The sequence below is a fragment of the Mirounga angustirostris genome, unplaced genomic scaffold (assembly GCF_029215605.1).
Source record: "Mirounga angustirostris isolate CCGP_5_RB_7025 unplaced genomic scaffold, mMirAng1.0.hap1 SCAF_3, whole genome shotgun sequence".
In the NCBI taxonomy this organism is placed as follows: Eukaryota; Metazoa; Chordata; class Mammalia; order Carnivora; family Phocidae; genus Mirounga; species Mirounga angustirostris.
Genome location: NW_026991711.1, coordinates 147,342,876 through 147,367,731, shown reverse-complemented (window position 1 = coordinate 147,367,731; position 24,856 = coordinate 147,342,876).

The following is a 24,856-nucleotide window of genomic DNA, read 5'->3' as shown; positions in this document are numbered from 1 at the left end:
TCTTTAAGCAATATTTTTCCTTAGATTCTTGATGCATTACTCTTTGGGTTTCCTCCTATTTTCTGGCCACTCCTTCTTTTTGCAATCTTAGTATATTTCCATCTAGGCTTAGAGGGTATTACTCTGCATAGTTAAAGGGGCTGCTATCCTATTCAGGATCCAGATAACAAAAAGTTAAATACAGATGTAGAGGAGGCAAAAAACAAACAAACAAACAAAAAAAACCCCATGAGCCCAGGAACAAAAAATAAATTGTTTTAAGGGACCAATCAGCAGCATTCACTGTCAAAGAATATCTATACATACGCTTCTTCTCACACGCAGATGACAAAATAGAGAAATATGTACACCTCATAACATTTATATTTCTTTCTCCATGAAAAATCTTTTAAAAATGTAAAAATGTGTAGCATGTTGATAAATGCTTTAAAGAAAAAAAAATCAGGAAAATACAGAATGTTAAGGAGGAGGTCTCACTGAGAAGCTGGCATTTGAGCAGAGACCTAGCCACAGGTGAGAGAGCAAGACAGTGTAAATCTACATAAAGTTTGTCCCAGCCAGAAGGTAAGAATGTGCTGGGAATGTTTAAAGAATAGAAACCTGGCCAACCTGATAGAAAAACAATAAATGATAAGGATAGGATAAGAGAACCAAGAGATAATGAATAGAGCAGATTTATGGAGGAAAAGCAGGTGTTGACTTTGATATTAAGTTCAAGATGCCTATTAAACATCAAAGTGTAGAAATCATATAGGCAGCCAGATTGTTCTTGGGTGAAGATGTAAATGTGGAAGTTGTCAGCATATGGATGTTGTTTAGAGCCAAGAAATTGGACAGGTTCACAAATAAGCAGTGGGGAGGTGGGGGAGACTGCAGAAAAGAGAAGAGCCTAACAACTTATTCTTAGAGTAGTGCAGAGCTTAAAGACCTGAAAGATGAAGGAGAACCAGCAAAGACTGAGGAAAATTAAATAAGAAGAGAAATTAAAAATTGTTTTGTTCTGGAAGCAGAGAGAGAAAGAAAGAGAGAGCGAGTGAAACTGATCAATCATGTCAAATGCTGTTGTGAGGTGTACTGACTAGAGTAATGAGAATTGATTATCGGGTTTAGCGATAGGGAGATTTTTTATGACATTAAGAACAATTTCAGCAGCTTCATGACTGTGAATGGTTATTTGGAGTGGGTTCAGGTGACAACAGAAAAGGAAATGAAAAGTGTGAACACAGAAAACTTGTTTGAAGAGTCTTTTCTACAAACGGAATTGAGAAGTAGAGGAGCAATTATAGAAGCCCATGGGGTCAAGTGGATTTCCATTTTAAATATGGGAGTTATTTGCATGAAAGCTCTGGAGGAGAGGGAAAGGTTGACAATTCAAGAGAGAGATCATAAAAATTTTGTTCAAGTCCTTGAGTAAATGATAAAGAATGATCTTTAGTAAGCAAGTGAAAATCCTGGCATTCATTTTAAGCACAGCGACTTCATCCATAATAATAGAAGAGAGAACAGAATGTAATGCAGGTGCCTTGGTAGACCTGGTAGAGAAATCTATTCAAAGTTCTTTTCTGATTGGTTTGTTTTCAGAGTGGAATAAGTCAAGATGTAAGCAGAGGTTTGAGGAAATTTGGAGAACATATGTAATAGTTATCCAAGAGAATGGGAAAGTAATGGACTAGAGGAATAGAGTATGATTGTGAGTCATCATGAAAAAGTTGCCTGTAATTAGTGATCATAGACTAATGTGTGAGCAGTTCGCATGACTGTATGGTTTTCTTCAGGTTGGTCAGCTTGTGTAGTTCAAATGTAGGTACAGGCAGAGTTGGATAATTGCAATTGTGGTTTTATCAAGCAAATATGGAAAGCAAAGAAGCAATACACGGGCATAAGGAAGCTGAGACCACACTCAATATGTGAGAATAATTGACCATAATGTTTAAACTGGGAAAGAAAGAAAATGAGAGCATGGGAGGAGTGGAGATTTATAAAAGCAAGATTAATGAATTGTAGGTCCCCATAAAATGGGAAGATTGTTGGATACTACAGCAAGAACTCACTGGGAAAGCTGATTGGTATTGAAAATACAGAGCAATTACAAGGTTAAAATTTAGGCCAAAATTGTTGAAAAGAACTTTCTCTGGTGATGGAAATGTTCTACATCTATGCTCTCTAACACATTAACCATTAGCCATATATGACTATTGAAAACTGAAATATGCACTATTGATTGCTAAAATTAAATCTAGGAATTGTATTTGGCCCCTTCTTCAATGGCTTTACACATGATACATCCTGTTTCTAAAACAGCTTTCCTTCCTATCCACATACGTTTAGGGTAAGCTTCAAGATTTAGAAGAGACACAATGTCTATTTCTCCTGTTTCCCCTTCTGTAACTGAGTTATCTGCCTTTCTGGTGTGCTCACATGGCCTCTGTAAAAGGAACTATATTTTACTGATCATTATGTCTCTTTCCACAAGCGGGCTGAAGTTTTGGGAAAGAGAGGTTATATTTTAATCACCATTATCTGTAGCACCTATCATGATGCCTAGTACCTACGAAGATTTTGGTATGTATTTGTGGAAGAAAAACAAAAAATTAAGGAAGAAAGAAGGAAAGGAAGGAGACAAAAAGGAAGGGAGATAGGGAGGGAGGGAGGGAGGAAGGAAGGAAGGAAGCAAGCAAGCAAAGAAGGAAGGAAGGAAGATATTCGTGCTGGGGAGAAAAAGAAAAAATGAGAAGGAAACAATAGAAAGCTAATTACAAAAAAAAAAAAACAAAAAAAAAAAACAAAAACTTCCTAAAATCAAAATGTGTCAATACATGGACTAGACTGTCCTGTAAAGGAGTAGGTTTATCATTGATTAAGGTATTTAAAAAGAAAGGGTATGAGTGACTCTGATAGTTTTATACCAGGCGACAGGATTCACTGAATAAATTCCAAGGTCCTGGAAGACTTAATATTTCATAACTGTTTCTTAAAAGTTGCCCAGTTTGAATGAGAGGCTATTATACCAATTAAGAATTTCTTTAAAAATCTTATATTGCTCTTTTTTACTTTCCCACACATGAAGGTAGCCACATCGTGTATGTTCTTGTTACCAATAACCAAGAATTATTGGTTATTATAACTGTTAGTTGACTAATTAGAATGTGAAATTTAAGCTTCACTGGTACACATTTTAATAAATGACATGAAGTATTAGAAAAATAACTGCATGAAAGTTTTCTGGGTATGAAATACTAAAAATATTTTTAAAATATATCTATAAGATAAATTTTCTACCATTACAGTCATACTAATTTCTGACATTAAGATTCTTATGACTCACAAATAAATGGCACTACGTAGCTACTGTCAGTCAAATATTGAAGTCGTTGGAAATTATTGAATAGAATGCCAAGGAAAAGAAATTTTTTTATAAAGTTTGATGATTACACTAATTTTAACATCAGAATGACAGGCATTGGAACATTTGCACTCATAAAATAACTGAAGTATCAGAAAAACATATGTGCATGGCAACAAAAGAGGGATTGAGTAGAAAAACAGCTCTGGATGACATTGAGAACTTCTAAGGAACGAGGTAACCTCTATTCAAATCTCCCTAACTTCATACATTTTTTAGCAAAAATATTCTCTTTCGTGCAGTGAGAAGTTGGAAAAGATACTTACTGAAAACAATTTTAATATTATAGTTTTCCATTCTTTATTTAATTTGATGCTATTGACCTAATCGTAATTCCTTTTTGAATGGATGGAATGGAGTTGTCCAAAGCACTCTCCACTCCCTTATTCGTTCTTCTTATAATTATTGGAATAAGTTTGTGATAGATTTGGAAAAGGTAAAAGTGCCACACAGTGGAACAGAAAGAGAAGGTCAATTAAACCCATTACTGTGGCATTAGCAATGACAATTTCTCACCAGTGTGTGTTCTTTTCTTTGGGGGGGCGGTGTAAGGAGTGGGGAGGACAGCCTTCAATAATCTTTTGATTAAACAATATTTTAAAAATGGGACTGTGTTCCTTGGCAGTGACCTTCACAAGTGTTTCTTAGCTTTTTTTCCCCCCTCCCCTTAAATAGGACAATATGCTGGAGGTTCTGGTGTCAGGAATATGCTCTTCCTTCAGATGAGATAAAGCCCTGGTAAAGGTTTTTTTTGTTGTTGTTTTTTCTTCCCCCCAACCCCTGGAGAATTAGCTATTCTATGGAGAATATTCTGTCTCTATTTCAATTCCATTTCTTCATCTGCATCACAGCTATGAGGGGATCTTTTGGCCCTTTACTGTGAGAACCTGATGTGTTTCCTGAATATAAAACCCATCAAAGTGTACTACATGACATATTTCCTCTCTACCATCGCACACCATAAAATTGCAACCTCAGCAGTTTCTCACTCCCATGCCAGTCCACACTCAGCCTCCAGCAATTTGTTATAACTAACATGCAACATGCTTTTTTATTTTTTAATTTTTTTAAAGATTTATTTATTTATTTTAGAGAGGAGGGGAGGGGCAGAGGGAGAGGGAGAGAATCTCAAGCAGACTCCCCGCTGAGTACAGAGCCCAATTTTTGGGGGGGGGCGCTTGATCCCACAACTCTGAGATTATGACCTGAGCCAAAACCAATAGTCAGACACTTAACCAACTGAGCCACCCAGGTGCCCCACAATGTGTTTTTTCTTTTTTTAACTTTCAAAGATTTTATTTTTTTAAGTAATCTCCATACCCAATGTGGGGCTCAAACTTACAACCCCAAGATCAAGAGTCGTATGCTCTACCGACTGAGCCAGATGGGTGCTCATAACATGCAATATTTTTACCAGGTTATGGCTTAGCAGCTTCTGCTATAGGTAAGCATATAGCAACTAGGACTCTAGAGTTTCATGTATCTACAGATTTCAGAGTAGTGCTCCGCTCTGCAACCTCAGTTCTCTGAGGTATCCAAGAGAAGTTGTTCATTTTCAGTTTGCTCAGCCTATTTTCTTGTTCTGAGATTGGAAGTGATGACTTCCAAGATCTTTATATGTCAGGGCTGAATCCAGAAGAATGAAAACTATTTCATCCAGCATTTCCAAATCCAAGAATTTATCTTTAGAACACCAATGTAGAGGTACACAAAGGAGCAGGTAAACAATATTTATTGTAGCATTGTTTAAAATAGAGATAGATGGGAAATTATCTAAAAACCAAGAGATGGGGGGTGCCTGGGTGGCTCAGTCATTAAGTGTCTGCCTTCGGCTCGGGTCATGATCTCAGGGTCCTGGGATCGAGCCCCGCATCGGGCTCCTTGCTCTGAGGGAAGCCTGCTTCTCCCTCTCTCACTCCCCCTGCTTGTGTTCCCTCTCTCGCTGTGTCTCTCTCTGTCAAATAAATAAATATTTAAAAAAGCAAAAACAAAAACAAAAACAAAAAAACCAAGAGATGGTTGTGAAGTGATTGCAGTACAGCCAAATACAGACATACTACACATCTGTTAGCATCAAAAATATGTGATAAGTTTTATTACATATTGTTATTGTTTTAAAAGAGCACTTAAAAAACAATATGTTTAGTATCATATCATTTGCCTTAAAAATGTGTGAGTGGTCAAAAAAAACAACCAGGAAAGACATTTAAAAGTGTTACCACTGAAGAGAAGATTTTTTTTTGCTTTTTACTCTTTTCTATTCCACTAATTTGTTTAGTGTTAAACCTGATTTTCTAAATTTTTTTAATTAAGAAACTATCACGATTAAATTACGTTAGTGTGAAAATCTGGCAAATTGTCTTATATTTAATTTAAGCTATATATTTATGACTTTCCTTTCCAAAGTCATGCTTCTACAATAACTTAGAGCTCCCAATGTAGGCGTCCTTTTATCTTATTGGATAGAAGTCATAAAACAAATGATTGGTTCAAAAATAAACAGAATGTATAATAACTATTTATTATTTCTAAAGATACGATGAGTTGAAGTTTTAAAAATGAATCGTAAAAAAAATTTCAGTCAAGCCGTTTTTGAAACCAAACATCATTAAACTTTTTAATCAATCTTTCTCCATTGATATGGCTTAGAATATTTAACTTAAGGCTTTACAGATATTTTCATTCTGTATATCACTATAATTTTCACAGCCGTGAAATGGTACATGAATATTTCAATGTCTGAGGGAAATCATTCATGGCCATAATTGTTATTCCTCAAATTATCATCATGACCGTCATCATAAACATTTGTATTTTATTTTTTAAAATCAAGACATTTAATGGAATAGAACCATTTTCCCCAAATAGTACATATATAGTTTATATCAACAGAATATTAGTAAAAGGACCATTCACCATGGTAACCACTTAATGCATTACAAAAGATGTTATTTTTAAAACTGTCACAATAATTAAAAGAGTTAGATTTCTTTTTTTAATTGGTAAGTATTGAATACCTCAGCTTTTTTGTTTTATTTGTTTCTTGTCTTTTTGTATTTATACATAACACAGATAAAATAGGGTGATAAAATATTTCAAAGATCAAATTTTATATAAGATTTCCTTAAATATTTTCAATTCAGAAGGCAAAAACCCTCAAGCTAAAAATCAGTGTTTACATATTCTATGGACATATTTATGCAAACATTTGCTAAACACAAGCATTAGAAAATAATTTACTGTTAGTGAACTTTTGGTGAGGCATATTACAAATCAGTTTTCATTTTTAGGCATTATTACAAGAGTGATTTAACTAAGGAAATTTTTTCTAGTGGCCTGAAAGAGTAGAAGGTTAATGGCATAATGAAGTCTTACAAAATAAACAGGAAGATTTTTACCATCTTTCAACAAGTTGGTGGTAAATTAACAGGTAATAATGTTTGCATGTAAGGTATTCAAATATCAATAAGCTATATGAAAATTACTTTAACTGATAGCATGCATTAATTAAACTAAATATTTTCTATGCAACCATCCAAACAAAAGAATATTGAACATGCAAGAATTGATATAGCTATACAACAACTACATAGCAATTTCATGACACAGGCATGTATTTCATATCACATGAGGTGAAGTTGAGAATATGTGATGAAGTCCACGGAAGGAGAGGGAACCTGAGGTTAAGAAGGAGAGATCCAGAGATCAATAGGGTGTTAATCCAAGACCCATGTTGATGAAACTGCAGGCTCAAACATCAGCATGCTTGAACTTGAACTTAATAACATAAAAACTACAGGATACAGCAAAGACTAGGATCTAAGGAGTTAAGGTTTAGCCAGGGAAGCAAGACGTATATAGAAATTTGTAGCCCTTAAAGGTAGAGTGGCTGAATTCAGTCTTTTGGAAGGTTTGGGGAAAGATACATTAGTAAAAGTTCTTTTGTACACATTTTTTTAAGGCAGCTCTACCAAGAGTTATTTCCATTATTGTATTAATAACAACTTTTGAATCTGAAGGATCCTGAATGACCAAGAATCAATAATCTATAGAGCTATTGTTAAACTCTGTGTTAAATGGGGAGCATATAGAAAAGATTTGGTTAAGCTGGAGAAATGACGGGATTTGGATGGGATAAGGTAGGATGCCAAGTGAAATCCAAGAGCATTAGTAAGGAACAATACCATATTTGTGTCTGATAAAAGATTTGCTATGGGTTCTTATTGTACATGGACTTTGGGTCACCAAGGATCAAACCCAAAGGTAAATCTTAGTATTGATAATACATAGTAAAATTCATCAATTTAACATATGGTATAATAATTTCTAAGGATAAATTTTTGTTTTCATTATAATGCTAGCCCACTCTTTTTGACTGTTTATGTGTTAGATTCTTATACATAGAATATGACTAATTAATATTTAATGGGAAGAGAAGAGTGTAAATCATGAGGATTTTGAAAATATTTAGGAATCTGGAATGCAGAGTTTTCAAAGAAGAAAGTTGTGAAAAGTCTGTACATGAAAAGAAGCAATTTCCCTTTTTAATCTAAATATATTAGATTGTGTTTGATGCAAAAAGAAAACCATTGAAATAAAAAAATACTCCTCCTGTTCATTCTTCTACTTCTAATGAGAAATCTTGACTATAAGTAAAACCATTAGGAAAGAATGAAGAACCTATATGGAACAGGTCTTAACTTCTGAGGATATAAGGGAGACCAAACATTATATACAGACTGGTCCATGGTTGCATGATCCAGTGACCATCCTGCTTACTCAGATGGTGCTTTCAAGACCCAACTTTACTCTATGGTTCCTTCTATATTCCAAATTCTCAGGGAAGCCCTATTGTAATGTATACATCACTATCTATATCTATCTAGAGACAGGATATGCAAGCAGGAGGATATTCAAGGTTAAGCCGTGGGATGTACGTTAGGTCGAGTACACAGTTGCTGTCTTTGCCTTTTCCTGTATGCTACTACTCTCAATATATTAAACTCTGTCTTAATAGCCTATATTTTCATGAGCCCATATGGATGACCAAGAAAGAGTGAAATAAACTTTATTTCCCAAACTTTATATCTCGCCTACTCAGTGGCCATCCATGCATTAATCATATTTAATCTACTCAGTTCTATAAGGTAGGTACAAGAACTAGTTCTGTTTCGCTAAGGACACTGGGGATTAGAGAACTTTAGGAACTTGTCCACATTCCAGCTCACTAATGGGAGATCTGGGACTTGAAATCAGTCTGTGCCTCTATGCTCCTAATATCTGGTTTATTTCCCATATATTAATTCATCCCTCACTTATAAAAATAATCTGAAAGTCTGACAAATAAATATATGACACAACGCATTATTCAAGACACAAAATTGAACTAGAAATAAACATATTCTAGAGTCATTGAGGATAAATGCATACCATCAAATGAAATGAGAAGACAAAAAGGAAAAAAAAAAAAACACATGGCAATCTTTCTTCCATGTTATGACAAACAAACTGATTTAGAATTGGTTAATGAGAGGGCGCCTGGGTGGCTCAGATGGTTAAGCGTCTGCATTCGGCTCAGGTCATGATCCCAAGGTCCTGGGATCGAGTCCCACATCGGGCTCCCGGCTCGGCGGGGAGCCTGCTTCTCCCTCTGACCCTCTCCCCTCTCATGCTGTTTCTCTCTCGCTCGCTTTCTAAAAAATAAATAAATAAAATCTTTAAAAAAAGAATTGGTTAATGAGATTAATATTCAGAATGCTAATTATTTAAGTAATAGGTTGTCAATTACTCAAAAGATACCAAGATTATTTTCTTGAAAAACAAGGTGGTAATGATATACACTGTCTTTTAGTGCTACAAAAGTGAAAAATAAGTAGTCTCCAGAAATACAAAATGATGATGTATTTTTCTAAAATTAAATGAAATTAGATTAGTATACAAAAAGTCCCTATCAATTAGTATTATTTTCTTACCTTTCTGGAAATGAACAATTGTATTGGTGTCTAATATTTGTATTTGCAAAAAGAACTATATACTTAAAAGTACTTTGGCAGTCATTGTGCCCAGTCTCTGACACAATGCAGGACTAACTTCTACACCATCCAGAAGTATGTCTTTGTGAGAATGTGGGGAGGTTCGTGTTGGGGAGAGGAGCTGTCATTCATTCTCTTTCTTAACAATAGAATCTTGACTGCCTCAGATGAAAACCAGTTACAATCTGTCATAAAACCGCAAAAAAATGTTCTTTCTCATAATAATAAAAAAGTGTTTCTATAAAACTTATAACCATTGGCCCTAATTCTGCCTTTTGGAGTTAAAAAACAATCTAATACCTCTTCTACTGGGTTCTAATAAAGGTATTTATAGAAAGGTGGGAAATTTTTATTTTCTTGTACTGTGAGGGAATAGAGAGAAGAGCCCAAGAGAATTCCCTTCTGTTGTTTGCCTGCATGCCAACACAAACTACTTTAAAAAAAAAAACTATGCTGTAACATGGTCAGGGATCAACGTAATGAATACTGCTGCTATAAAAATGACTGGTCCACAGGAAACACAAAATAAAGTGCAAGGGAAATTATCTGGGGAATTCAAACTAAAAGGAATTCTAGCTGGTGAAGAAAATATAAGATTTCTTCAGGGGATTCATACAAAATTTCTCTTACCTTTTTCAGATACAGAAAATCAAGGAAAGTTGAGGAGTAAAGTTTATCAGAGCACATTTTTTTTTAAATCACAAACAAAATAATACTGATAATGTTGAAAAGTTTGAGTGTAGATATATATTACCTGATTGTAAGTAATATTTTTAATATTTTATTTGAAGTATCACAAACTTATAGAAAAAGTATACAAAACCAAAAAATAAGATAATAATATGCTAGTATAAAATATCTAGGTGTAGTCAGTGTTAACATTTTGTATTAGTTTATATTAAAAAGTATAATATTATGAATACAGTTTTACTTCCCATGGCATTCTGTCATCATCCTACTTCACTTTCTTCCCCCAAAAGTGATGAAAACTATTTTAAAATTTATTATGTATTATTCTGAAGCATATTATTATATCTGTTATGTATGTATTTATACATACATAAAAGTACATAGTACTTTTGGTATTTGAGTGGTAATAGTCACTAGCTTTCTTTATTCAGTATTCTCTTTGTATGATTTGTGAACATCAATATATTTTGCTCTAGTTCATTTATGTACACTATTATAGATAATTATAATAAAGAGATTTCTTTATCTATCCATTTTCTTATTGGTGGACAGTTGTTTCCAAAATACTGCCATTATAGATAAGGCTGCAATAAAACTTTTCTAGATTATACAGTTATATTAATCAATAAATTTCTTTCTATGTAATCTCTTCACAAAACATTCTTGATAGTTTTTCACATGACTTAGGTAGTGTTATTATAAAAACTATAGTTATACATTTACTTGGACAGAAATCGTTATCACTTAATAGTTTTCTGAAATATTCTAAACAGTTATGGAAATTTCGTTTAGGAAAGATCAACCTTTAAAAGCCCTAATTATCCTGGCTTTGTAGTTATGGAATTATAGCAAGTTATTATACTCTCACATGCTTTATACATAGAGTTTTCTACATTTCTATGAATACTAGATTATCAGCTTCATTCTATACTGCATATTAATCTAGACCTTGAGCAGAGAACTGAATGGATTTAATGTAACTGAACAAAAGCAGCATGATTTGAGAAAAGTGCATCCCCATTTCTGTGCAGTTTCTGGCCTTGAACCTCTGCATCTGGCACAATCTGGAACACGAACCAGGCAAATCTACTTAGAATAGCTTGCGAGCCAGGGCTCAATAGGTTCCCTGGATTGATATAAATAGCTTGTGAACTAGAGGGAAGACCAATCTTGTAGTTGGTGGAGCAGATGGTCCAGCATAATCTTTGAAGTTAGTTATTTCCCTGTTCAAATTATGGCCCCAGCAATTACTAGTTGTATGACCTTGGGTGAATTTTTTAACTTCAAACCTTTAGTTTCCTTATCTATGAAATGGAGATAATAATTTCAAGTTTAGCCCACTGGCAAATGATACTAATGGATAATTGAATGTTGCTTTGTTCCAGGCATTGCAGTATATGCTTTAATGTGTATACTTATTTAATGCCCCATAAAGCAATTGTTTTTAAAGTCCTCATTGAACAGATAAAGTAATGAAAGTACATACAAACAAAATAAATTGCAGAAAGTTACAAAGCTGTTATGTGGCAATGGTGCGATCCGACCTAAGTCATTGTGGATCCATGGCCATCACTATTAATCCGTTGAGAAATTGTGCCTCTTAACTTGTACTTATCTTTAATTCCCTCTATTGAAATAGATTGTTTCCAGCTGCACCTGCAGAAACCTTATAAGTAGAGGTCCACAAAATATTTTTTAGTTATTCAAGTAATAATGGGAAAATATTACTTTGGGAGTCCTAAACCAAGTGTTAGCCTCAGGACTACTCTAATTCACAGAAGACCTTGAGAATTTTCTTAGCATTTATGTGCTTCAGATTTCCATTTATAAAAAGCAGAAGTTGAAAGTTCCACTTTCAAGCTAGCTTGAAAATGATATTTGTAAAAACATACTCAATATATGCTTTCTGTTGTGTTTTTAAAGATTTTATTGATTTATTTGAGAGAGCGAGAGAGAATGCACACTCGTGAGTGAGGGAACGAGTACAGGGAGAGAGAGATTCTTAAGCAGACACTGCGCTCAGTGCAGAGCCTGGTGTGGGGCTCGATCTCACAACCCTGAGATCATGACCTGAGCTGAAATCAAGAGTCGGAAGCTCAGTCGACTGAACCACCCAGGACCTCCTCTGCTGTGTTTTTTTAAAAACCCATAATTCACAATTATACAGGCAACACAACCCAATACTTTTATATATTTTTTGAAAATTGCCTTACAAGCTTTATATGCCATATATGAAATGTTATTCAATTGCTTTCTCAACACAATCATTCGTCTTATGTGAACAACTTCCGCTTATACCAAGATGTTTTTTAAAAATGCTTTAAAAAATATGTAGGTGAAGAATGTGAGATCAGTTGCAGATTTTCCATATTATGCCGCTTATTATGAAGGATTTCATTCACCTCTTTACTGCTCCTTATTTCAGAGTCATTGACACTGAGGTGCAGATATTCAAAAAAGGTAACAGCCTCAGCATTCTTGGCCTGAAGTTCTACTCTCAGACATACATACTTGATGCTCATCTATGGTCTTTTGGATGCCCACACATGAATACCATCTGTTAAGTTGATAACATATTAAACAGAATGAATTTATATTTTGGCAATTTGCACAGCACTGGGAGTAACATTTCGAAGCCGGATTTAAGTATTCTGTGGTACCAAAGCCATATTTTCTTTAATTTGATGACATCTGCAGATTCTAAAGAAAATGATGCCTTATAGTTGAGGAAAAAGGAAAATGTAATTTCAGAGATGATTCAGTTGCCAGAGAACAGATTATGCATATGTATAAAATTATTAAAGTTGCATAGGGTGTCAAATGAACAAGAGCATGAGAAACCAAATTTTTAAAAAAACTCGAACTTGTGTTGGTTCCTAAAATTGGAACTCCTAACCAAATAATAAAAAACAAAATAGGGCGCTTGGGTGGCTCAGATGGTTAAGCGTCTGCCTTCGGCTGGGGTCATGATCCCGGGGTCCTGGGATCGAGTCCCGCATCAGGCTCCCTGCTCCTTGGGAGCCTGCTTCTCCCTCTGCCTCTCTCTCTCTCTGTCTCTCATGAATAGATAAATAAAATCTTTAAAAAAGAAAAAAAAAAAACAAAATAAATGCAAATGCAAGATAAAATGAAGTAAAATAATGAAATCTTTTAACAAGAGCCACATATTTTGAAGCAGAGACATTTTGGCATTATAAAAATATGATCACTTTGGGAGACATCACCAAGATGGCAAGACAGGAGGTTCCTGACTTTCCTTCTTCCCATGGATGTACTATGTATATATAACTGCATATGAATCAATCCTGAGAGTAATCCAGAAACTAACAGACTGACTCCTACACTTTCAGGAATGTATCAAAACAAGAAAGATAGACACACTGTGGCCATAAACAACACCCTCAGTGCGCACAGGGTCTTACAATGAAGAACCCTGAACTCAAGGGTTATATCACACATCTAGCACCCTAAATTTAAGGCTACCACATGAGGGGCAGTTCCCCAAAACACCTAGCTCTAAGAATCAACAGGGCTCAGCCATAGGACCATAGTAAACAAAGAAGCAGTTTCTAAACAGATGTATGAGCATTTCTCATAGCTCTCCCCTCCAGGCTCATACTTACCAATAATCGTTTTCAAAATAAATGGACTAAATTTTCTAATCAAAGACATAAAGTGGATGCACAGATTAAAATTTTTCAAAAAGAAAAAAGACCCAACTCTATGCTGCCTACAAGAGACTCATACCAGCTAGCTTTAAGAACACATATAGCCTGAATGTGAAGGGTCATACAAGATAGTTCATGATTTCCAAGTAGAAAATCTGAACAGACTAACATGAGTAAGGAGTTTGAAGCAGGAATCAAAAACATGCCAACAAAGAAAATCCCACAAAGAGATGACTGTACTGGTGAATTCTACCAAACATTTAAAAAAATTAATAACAATACTACTCAAATTCTTCCACAAAACTCAAGAAGGAGGTATGCATCCAAACTCATTTTATGAAGCCAGCATCACCCTTGTCCATCAACTGGACAAGGACACTATGAGAAAAGACAACTACAGGGCAAGATGCTTGACTAATAAAGCAGCAGAGATCCTCAACAAAGTATTATCCACAATAACAAAAAAATCAACAGCACATTAAAAAGGTCATACACCATAGGGGCACCTGGGTGGCTCAGTTAGTTAAGCATCTAACTCCCGATTTCAGCTTAGGTCTTGATCTCAGGGTCATGAATTTAAGCCTTAAAAAAAAAAAAAAAATCATACACCATAATCAAGTAGGATTTAATCTGGGATGCAAGGATAGTTCAACCTACACAAATCAATAAATTTGATATCACATTAACAGAATTAATGATAAAAATCATGTGATCATCTCAATTGGTAGAGAAAAAGCATTTGAAAAAAATTCAACATCTTTTTATGAAAAAAACTCTTAACAAATTTGGTATGGGTGGAATGTAACTCAACCATAATAAAGGTCACATATGACAAACTCATAATAACATCACACTAAACAGTGAAATGCTTTCTAAGATGAGGAAAATCAGGAACAAGATAAGGATGCCCACTCTTGCCACTTCAACATATTACTGGATGATTTAGCCAGAACAATTAGTCAAGGACAAAAAAAAAGGCATCCAAATTAGAAAGGAAGAAGTAATATGTCTCTGTTAGCAGATGGCATGGTCTTATACATAGAAAACCCTAAAGACTCCATCAAAAAACTATTAGGACTAATAAATGAATTCAGTAAATTTGTATGATACAGAATGCACAAAAATTAGTTGTGTTTCTATATGGTAACAATGACATATGTAAAGAGAAATTAAAACAATACCACTTACAGTAGCATAAGAAAGAATAATATAATAAGTATAAATAAAAATAAATTTAACCAAGGAGGTGAAAGATCTATGGAGCTGACACTTGAACAACATGAGAATTGGGGGTGCTAACTCCCCACCACATAGTTGAAAATCTGCATATAACTTTTGACTCCCCGCAAAATTGACTGCTAATAGCCTACTGTTGCTCAGAAGCCTTACTGGTAACATAAATAGTTAATTAACACATATTCTGTATGTTATATGCATTATATACTGTATTCTTAATAAAGTAATCCAGAGGGGAAAAATGTTATTAAAAACATGAGAGTCTTTCTGCACTACCCCAGGAGGGGTCCATACAGTGTTGTTCTGCAGTCCTGTCATAACTTAAAGGGAAACTTTCACAATGTCTAGAACTCTTGATGTCTTGCAAATGAAAGAAGAGGATGGCCTCAAATTCCTGGTACCAGGAACCCACTTGGGTGGCACTAACCTTGACTTCAATGGAACAGTACATCCACAGAAGGAAAAGTGATAGCATTTACATCCTAAATCTGAAGAGAACCTGTAAGAAGCTTTTGCTGTCAGCTCCTGTCATTATTGCCATTGAAAACCCGGCTGATGTCAGCATCATATCATCCAGGAATACTGGACAAACTCATAGAAACAGAGAGTAAAATCATGGTTGCCAGGGGCACTGTGGGGAAAATGGAGACAGCATAAAAAAGATACAAAGTTTCAGTTATAAGATTAATAAATTCTGAAGATCTAATGTATAATGTGATGACTATAGTTGATAATACTGTATTGTATAATTGAAATTTGCTGTGAGTTTATATATTAAGTGTTCTCACACACAAAAATGTAAACTATGTGAGGTGATGGATGTATTAATTAACTTGATTGGGGAAATCCTTTTACAATGTATGCATATATGAAATCATCACATTCTACACTTTAAAGATACTATAATTTTATTTGTCAATTTTACCTCAATAAAACTGGAAAAAATGTAGAAATATTGTCACTTTGGTTATGTATTTAACTTCATTTACTTCTGGCTTATTTTATTCTGATTAGTCTAGTTATCAATGGGTAAATCACCAGCATATTAGGCTACACTGAAGTGTTATTTTTTGGAGTAAGTAGGATGTCCTATTGCTGTAGGAAAAAAAATTATCCAATACATCCATCAGCATGCTGAGAACATATTTTTAGTGGTATTTGGTGATTAGTCAGAATTCACATGATTCCAGAATTGTAACAGGAAACTGTGACAATCAGCTTATTACCATATGCTTATGATCCCAAAACTATTAGTTATTAGTTTGTAGTTTTATTTACAAATATTCAGCTAAGTAAAGGCATAGTAAGTGTGGTTAACTAATTACTAACAGTTCGTAGAAAATTCAGTGTTTCTTTTGATTCAAATATTTGGAAAACTTTAAGATGTAAATTATTTTTCATTTTGTTTTATATAGTCAATATTAATTAAGCATGCTAATATCTTTTCTTCTTAGATAATCATTTTGGAATATATAATTGGCTAATTGTTTTTATTAAAGAGATAGCTTTATAATGTTTGCTATGATAAAGCCATCATTAAGTAGACACGACCACCTTTCCTTTGCAGATGGCCTTAGTTTTATAATCTCAAATAGCATCACCTCACAAATCTAATTTTGATGCCAGCCTGGACAGTATTGAAGTCATTCAGGAATAATTTTATAACCAGCGTAAAGCCTGTAGTATATGTGTGTGAGAGAGAAATTACATCAAAAAGCTAATTTTACTCATATTTCTCCAAATGTTTCAGGACATATTAAGAATGGCCACAAGTTTCTGGGATATATTAACTCAAATTGGATTTAGAAAATTTATATAGACATAGATCCATATAATTTTGCCTCATTTCTAATTTTGCTTTTTATAAATCTAAACTTCAACTGCAGGAGTGTTGATAGAAGAATCATCTGTGAAACTTTTTCCACCCTATGCCAGGAGTTCTCAAATTGTTGTTGCCATATTAGCAACCTCAGCGTCACCTGGGAACTGGTCGGAAATGCAAATTCTTAGGCCTTCACCCCAGTCCTCCTGAACGAGAATGTCTAGGAGTGGATTCAGCAATCTATATTTTAATAAGCACCCTATTTTTCTTTTACAGGTGTTTAAATTTGAGAACCACTGCCCTGTGCTACTCCCAACCCCGGAGGTAACAACTTTTCAAAAGAGGACCTCCCAAGTGATTTTGATGTGCTGTTTTATGAAATGAAATGTTACTGACTTCTGAAAACTGTCAGACCAAGACAATTTTAATTAGGAGTTTGAACAGATTTGTCTAAGGAAATTTTTGTTGTTGTTGTTGTTTTTATTTATTTTTTTTTTTTTAAAGATTTTATTTATTTGACAGAGAGAGACACAGCGAGAGAGGGAACACAAGCAGGGGGAGCGGGAGAGGGAGAAGCAGGCTTCCCGCGGAGCAGGGAGCCCAATGCGGGGCTCGATCCCAGGACCCCGGGATCATGACCTGAGCCGAAGGCAGACGCTTAACGACTGAGCCACTCAGGCGCCCCAAAAGAAATGTTTTTTAGACACATGCTGCAAATGGAACATAAAGATCATTGCTTGGTTCTCTTTCCCTTCACTCACATTACATCAGCTAGAAAAAAAAAAAAAAATTCCCCCAAAGTAGCCTCACCGGTTAATTTCATACCTGGCTGCACAGAAAATGCTAAATAGAAAAGATCTCTTTAAGTAATAAGTACAACAACTATAACCATACTGGCAATTGGTGTTGTATTTTCTTTAGCCAGAGAAATGAAGCATGAATTTGCAAGGGAAATTTGAGTTAATTGTCATTTATCTAATATTCTACCATATCTTGGGCTGTAGCACCAATGATGAGGCAAGGATCACTGCAGATGAATTGCAAGTATCTATCATCAAGCCATAGGTAAAAACACTATTTTTACAATAAATCTGAGTGATTAAGCCAAATGTAGTCTATTTCTTATATCACTCGTGTTAATGCTTAAATATTAACTGAAAATACATGTTCATTATTAAAGTAATGGAGGGGGCGCCTGGGTGGCTCAGATGGTTGAGCGTCTGCCTTCAGCTCAGGTCATGATCCCAGGGTCCTGGGATTGAGTCCTGCATCGGGCTCCTGGCTCAGCGGGGAATCTGCTTCTCCCTCTCTCTCCGCCTCCCCCCCTGCTCATGCTTTCTCTCTCTCTCTTTATCTCTGTGCCTCAAATGAATAAATAAATCTTAAATAATAATAATAATAAGGTAATGGAGAATAATATTTTAAATATTGAGTCTATTCAGAAATATCTAATAATGTTTTAGAAATCATTTGTTTCAGCCATGGTCCCTATAGTGAATATATCACTCTGGGTATACACACACAAAATAAGAATGCAAATTCAAGTGGTCATAAAATACTTGCAAGTCATTCACATCTGTGTCAAGATGAGAATGTGCCCTTGAGGAGACATGTGAATTGCATCGCCTTTGTCTCCTGTTCTCATGCCTTGCTTGCTCAGCCATTGAATGTTGCTGCCACAGAAATCCATGGAAACATACTCTTACAAAGTACTTCATTACACTGCAGGTGATGTGAATGAAAAGCAAGCTCTTAGCAGACGTCACAAAATGATTTTAGGATGATGATGAGGAAGCAAACAAAGTGTAAGAAAGAGAGAAATTTAAAAAATAAAAAAGGGCTCAGTTTGGGGCACCTGGAAGGCTCAGTGGGTTAAGCATCTGTCCAACTCTTGATTTCGGGGGTCATGACCTCGATTCTCTCCCTCTCCCTCTGCCCACTCTCCCCTCCTGTGTGCTCTCTCTCTCAAATACATAAATCTTTTTTAAAAAAAGATCAGTTTTTAAGCATATTAAATTAGGGAATAGAAAGACCACAAAGTGAAGAGAAAAATAAAGAAACAGAAGCTGGAGTTTAGTATAGTGTTAATTACTTTATTGTTATTGTCATTGTCAGGGAGGAAAAACTTTAGGATTAGTAATTATGGCCCATAATTTAAACTGATAAAAGACAAATTAACAGGAGAAAGGACAAAGTTTATCCACATAGGTTCATGGAAGCTCACAAAGGAAGTGGCTCATAAAAGTGGCTAGAATTTAGAGATTATATACCAGTTTAGTAGGAATGGGACAGGGGAAGAAAGGGCACTTAAAGAAAAAACAAATGACTTTTAGGAAAGACAAATGGAACTTTAAGAACTTCTAGGGGAAGTATGTTAGTGTTGTGATCATGTTTGTTTATGCAATTTCTCACTCAGTTGCTGACTTCTCCTTTCCAGTAATAGGCGTAAATTTCCCTTGAAGGGAGATTTATAGCAGTTGACTTTTATTTTTGGAAGGCTTTACTTTTAGGCAGGTAAGGGGGGTAGTGTTCAGACAAAGCCTTTCTACTGAGAATCTGTTGATTCTCAAGTGTCTTCAGCTCAAAATAATTTTTATGCCACAGTGGTATATTCTGTATCCCTTCATCATCTTATCTTCTCATTAATAGTCACAACTAGCACTGGGTGAAGAAAGAATAGAGGGGGGGAAAGTGTAATTGTACTTCTTGCTGTCATCAATCAGGGATACTTGGCATTCACATTTATTGTATTCCTGAGAGGATTTCTGTCATACTTGTTAATTAATCATCTTTAATTTATTACAATCTTTTTACATTGAATTCTTTTTCTTTCCAGACATTTAGTCAGCAACAAATCTAATAATAGCAAAAACAAGAATCTGTTTCAATTTAGCACTCTTCAGGTTTCTTCTGATAGTGTATGAACCTCTATTTTCCAACAGTTATGTGAAGAAAGAGATCTATCAATGGAAGAAAGTAATGACAATGATAATGATAGAAGATGATAAGATATGCATATACTTGAAAAAATGGATGATGCTTTCATTTTTCAAGAATTTTATACTGCCTAAGTCACTTATATTGTTCTTTGAAAAATCAATTACTTTATAAGGTATGCATGATTTTTAGTCACTGAAAATCAGTGTAATCATACAGACAAAACAAAGTCACTGGCAATGTACTTAAAAAAAAAAAATATAGTGGAATGACTTTTAGTTTCCTGTCCTTGGTATAGCAGTCTGCCTATGGAATCAGAATTAATATAGAGGGCGCCTGGGTGGCTCAGTTGGTTAAGCGACTGCCTTTGGCTCAGGTCATGATCCTGGAGTCCCGGGATCAAGTCCCGCGTCGGGCTCCCTGCTCGGCAGGGAGTCTGCCTCTCTCTCGGACCCTCCCCCCTCTCATGCTCTCTATCTCATTCTCTCTCTCAAATAAATAAATAAAATCTTAAAAAAAAAAAGAATTAATATAGCAATGTGTTACTTATTTAGTCAAAAAGTTTATGGCATATGGAAAAAAAGCCCGGGTGGAAATCCATTTTAGTCACCTGGAGAGAAATATATGAGCTAATAGAATATTCTGTTAATTAAAAATTCTAAAATGTCAAGCAAAGCTTTTTAGTTCTAAATTACAGTTTCCCGATTTGAACAACATTCTAAATGCAATGTGATTAGAAGCTCTCTTTCTTTTGTGTCTCAGTTGTTTCTGAACACAATCAATTTGACAAGTATCCCAGGAGCTACCCCTCCAGCAGATGCTCTCTGTACTGTCTCAATCAGCTGTCCAGAGCTCCAGAAAATGAAGATAAAACAATTTCACACTTGTCCTTAAGAGTCTCAGACACAGTGTCTATTAAATTATTTTCAAATGTAGGTATTATTTTCACAAAGCAGATGTTGTTCTAATGAAAATATAAGTATATAAACATATGAATAATGCCATTGGGTTCCAAAGGCTATATAGTTGCTTTTAAAAAGGCTTAAAATGTCTATAATACTGGATTTTGGTATCTTTTCTCTAACTTTAATAGACAGTTTTTTCTAAGCATAATATCATGAAGAATACTAATCAATTGAACAAATTAAATTGCTCCAAGAAGTAAGTTTCATTTCTTACTCTGAAACAATCCATTAAACAACCCATAATTTACTAAGGTAAATGCAGGGAAATTGCTACATTTTGCTGGAAATACCGTAATAATTTCGAACATGCACTTTTTAATAATCTAACCTGTAGTCATACTGGTTTAGTTTTAATTTAACAGACACAATAATGAGAACGAACTAAAAAGATGTCTTGAATTTTTCTTAATCATCATTTAACACATGGCAACAACTTACATTTTTACCACAGGCAGTAGATTTCGGGGCGGGGGTAGAATAATTTTCAAAGAAAGTAGACTGGATTTCATGTTTAAGGAAATAAAAATGTTTTATAATGCAATGAAATCTTCAGCGATTTAAAAATGTTTTAGTAAAGGTGAACTTGATCTTAAATCCACATTACTGATTAAAATTACCTACTGGAAGATCAAGAATATTATTAGTTATTTGTAAGTTTTTGGAGAAGTATCTTACTTGGTAACAGAAAATTAACCAATTTTTACTAGTCAGCCAAATCAAAGCACCCATTCCTATGCACTCCTTCTCATTCTACTCTCATGGCCAATTCAATATTTCAGATACATGAATTCAAATTTCTAGTAAATAGATATGACAGAACCTTATAAGTTGGATTAACCATGTAAATATGTAAATATGGCATTTACAGTAAAAGTCCTGCTTAGCCATCAACAGTCTCTCTTTCCCTGATAAATATATGCTTCTCAAACTCAGAGCCTAGCACTCAGCAAATTAGTGGTGTTCAGTATATGTACACTCAGATCATTAATCCCGTCATGGAAGGGCAAAGAACAAAGCATGATAATTTTGCATTAAAAATGTATATTGTCCTGATTTAAGATTCTTTCAAAAATTTCCATTTGATATTTCTGAATCTATGAACTACCCTTTTTTCTTAAAGAAAGGTAGCAATGATTAAATATGACATAAGAAAATTTAAAATAAACATAATATTTTCTCAACTCCTTAAACAGTAATGTAATATATTACTTATTGTCTTTGTTTGCCTTCCCTCAGAGTAAACCTGGAGGCAAGGATTCCAGCAAAATTAGTTTATTTGGAAGATGATCATAGGAGAAACCAATAGAGGAGTAGGAATTGTCACTAAAGTGTAGACTATCAAACTAGTATAACTGTAAGCAACCGGAACTAAATCCCACTCAAAAACTCCGAGAGCCAGTGTAGGATATAGACCCTAGAGTCAGTCGGCCTAAAGGGCTGGAGAGCCCAACTTCCCACCAACACTCATTCATCTTTGGCTGAGGGCTGTTTGGGAGGGCCAGTTAATCCCCTGGCTCCGCCAGCCTGAGCCAGAAGTGGGGGGAGAGAGTGTCCTCTTTCCAGTGGAGAAAGCCCTCTATTATGACTTTTTTGATATGTCTAACTTGACTAGACTCTAGTCCTCACTTAATCAGTCAACCATTAATCTAGGTACTGTTGTTTAGGGATTTTGCAGATGTAATTAAAGTGCCTCTTCGTTGACTTTAAATAAAGATGATCCTGGATAATCTGTCTGGTCCTGACTTTACATGTGGGCCTGAGGCTTCCCTGAAAGAGAGAAGAAATTCTGCCAGTACACAAGGGCTTTGACCCTTGTTCATATGTCCCAGCCTGCTGTATGCTCCCTTTCCTGACTCTGCCTGCCCTAAGGATTTCAGACTTGCTTCACCCACTCTTGCAATTGTGTAAGCCATGCCAATGCTTGGAGAGAGAGAGAGAGAGATACTGATTCTGCTTCTGCTTCTCTGGTTCAAACTTGACTGATATGTCCTCTGCCAAAGATGCAAAGATACAGTTGCTAGCAATTGAAAATTGAGCTGATGTGCATGGAAATGATGTGTGAAGTTGATATAGGCAGGGCACTGATACATTCATAGCCCATGTTAAATTCATTCCATCTTATCAATGATTTCCCAAGGTAACTGCTAATGACATTCTCTAAAAGACAGATCTACATTAAAAGGTTTAGTCATATACACCATGGTAACTGTGCTGTTTTGGTCCCGAGGATGCAACTGATATTTATCATCTTCGCTCCACCATCTACTTTGGATACCCCTCATCTTTAAGTTTGTTGCCAACTTCAGTTGCTTGCCTTATAGGGTGTCCCAGATCCTTTATCCCTGAGGGGTGTGAGACCTGGTTGTGGCCTCATTGTCATGCTGTAGTTGACTTGGCCCTAATGATTCTTTAGAAGTAATACAATGGAAGTTGAGGTCAGAAATTGAGGAGGACAAGTCATATGCCTCAGATGTTACTTTTTCATGATCTCCAATCAAAGATACTTTGACATCCTCTAGCAAGAGCAAGAAAGCAACTTATGCCAGCCTCTAGGGTTCATGGAAATCTGAGTTCAAGATTCTCAAGTGCATCCCCTGAGGTGTCCTTATTTCAGGGATCACTCCTTCCTTATCAGTGTCATTACTTTTGCATAAAAATGGGTATACAAATGCAGTTTTTCCTGTTAATTTTGTTAGAAGAGGTCATCAAGAAAATGCTGGTTGATCTACAAACTGGGCCCGAGTGATAGGAGGCTCCTCACACCCTCTGCTATCCTTGGAATGCACATTCTGCTCACCATTTCCACAGTGGGAGCTGTTTTAAAGGACACGGTCTTGAGAGAGCAATGTGTTGTTGATACCATCTGGACTGAATACATGACTAAACTCAGTTAAAGCTTCTACATAAACTTCTAAGAATCTGGCAGGTAGGGGAAGGGCTCTCTTGGTCTTGTGGCCACCCAAGACAAGCCTCATATGTAAGTTCTCTTGCTTATTAAACCTGTCCCTTACCAACCTAGCTCTCCCTGCTCTCCACATAAGGAGAGGTGTCAGAGTGGTGGCAGGGGTTGGGGGGAGACATGTAGTTTCAGACTTTACTCGGGAAGTTCCTAAATGTGCAAACCAACAAATTCTCACAATCAGATTATGGCTGGTTTTCTGCACAGTCTGTCTTACAGCTGCAGGAGATAAGGACCTCACTGCTACAGAGAAGCCTTGTGACTTTCACGTTGTGCTCTGAATTTATAGATGGCTGACTAAATCCTGCTTGCTTGTTTGTTTGTGGCTTCTTTCAGGGTATCAATAGCAGTTAGCAAAAAACTTCTATCTTTCTTACAATTTAATCTCCACTTGTAGCTTTCAAATGTTAGAGATTCTATATAAGACCATGCGTCCTCTTTTACCCGCTCTGTTTCAAATCAACATGCCAGAGAATATCATCTCCTTACTACTGATAACAGTGTCTTTGGTTTTAATCTGGCTGAAAAGTGACCAAATTCCAGAAGTCAGTCCTGAGGCTTTGCTTCCTAGGACAATAAATGGTATCATCTGTCTTATATATGGTTTCCCCAGAAACAGAGCCTGAGACAAAAAGGTAAGTGCTAGTAGTTATACAATAAAATATCATAGAAATATTGATAGAGAATAATACATAGATTTGAATTATTAGATAGAATTGATATAGAAAGGCAAAAAAATTCAGCAAAGAGTACATTATCAATCAAGTTATAGTATTTAGGAAGTAGTATGGAACTAACACCTCAACATTCTACCAGATGAGTAATGGAGCTGCCGAAGTATGTACCAGCTTCTATCATTCACTGGTTGGGCTGATGAGGAAGCGTCTCTATTTCCCCAGTTCCTGACTTATAATTCACACAGGTAGTACATTCTCCTTTAACAAGAGAAAGCCCTTATGCAAAGAGGCACAGGCGCTGACAATTGATAGACAAGTAGGCCCACAAAATTCAAAATAAAATAAACACTGTAAGTAACTAGGAGAAATGGATAGGGCACTGGCATCTGTCATATTTACCTTAAAATATAATGTTGTATATTCAACATAATATCTGTCAATCTTTGATTACTTGGAAAGGTAAAATA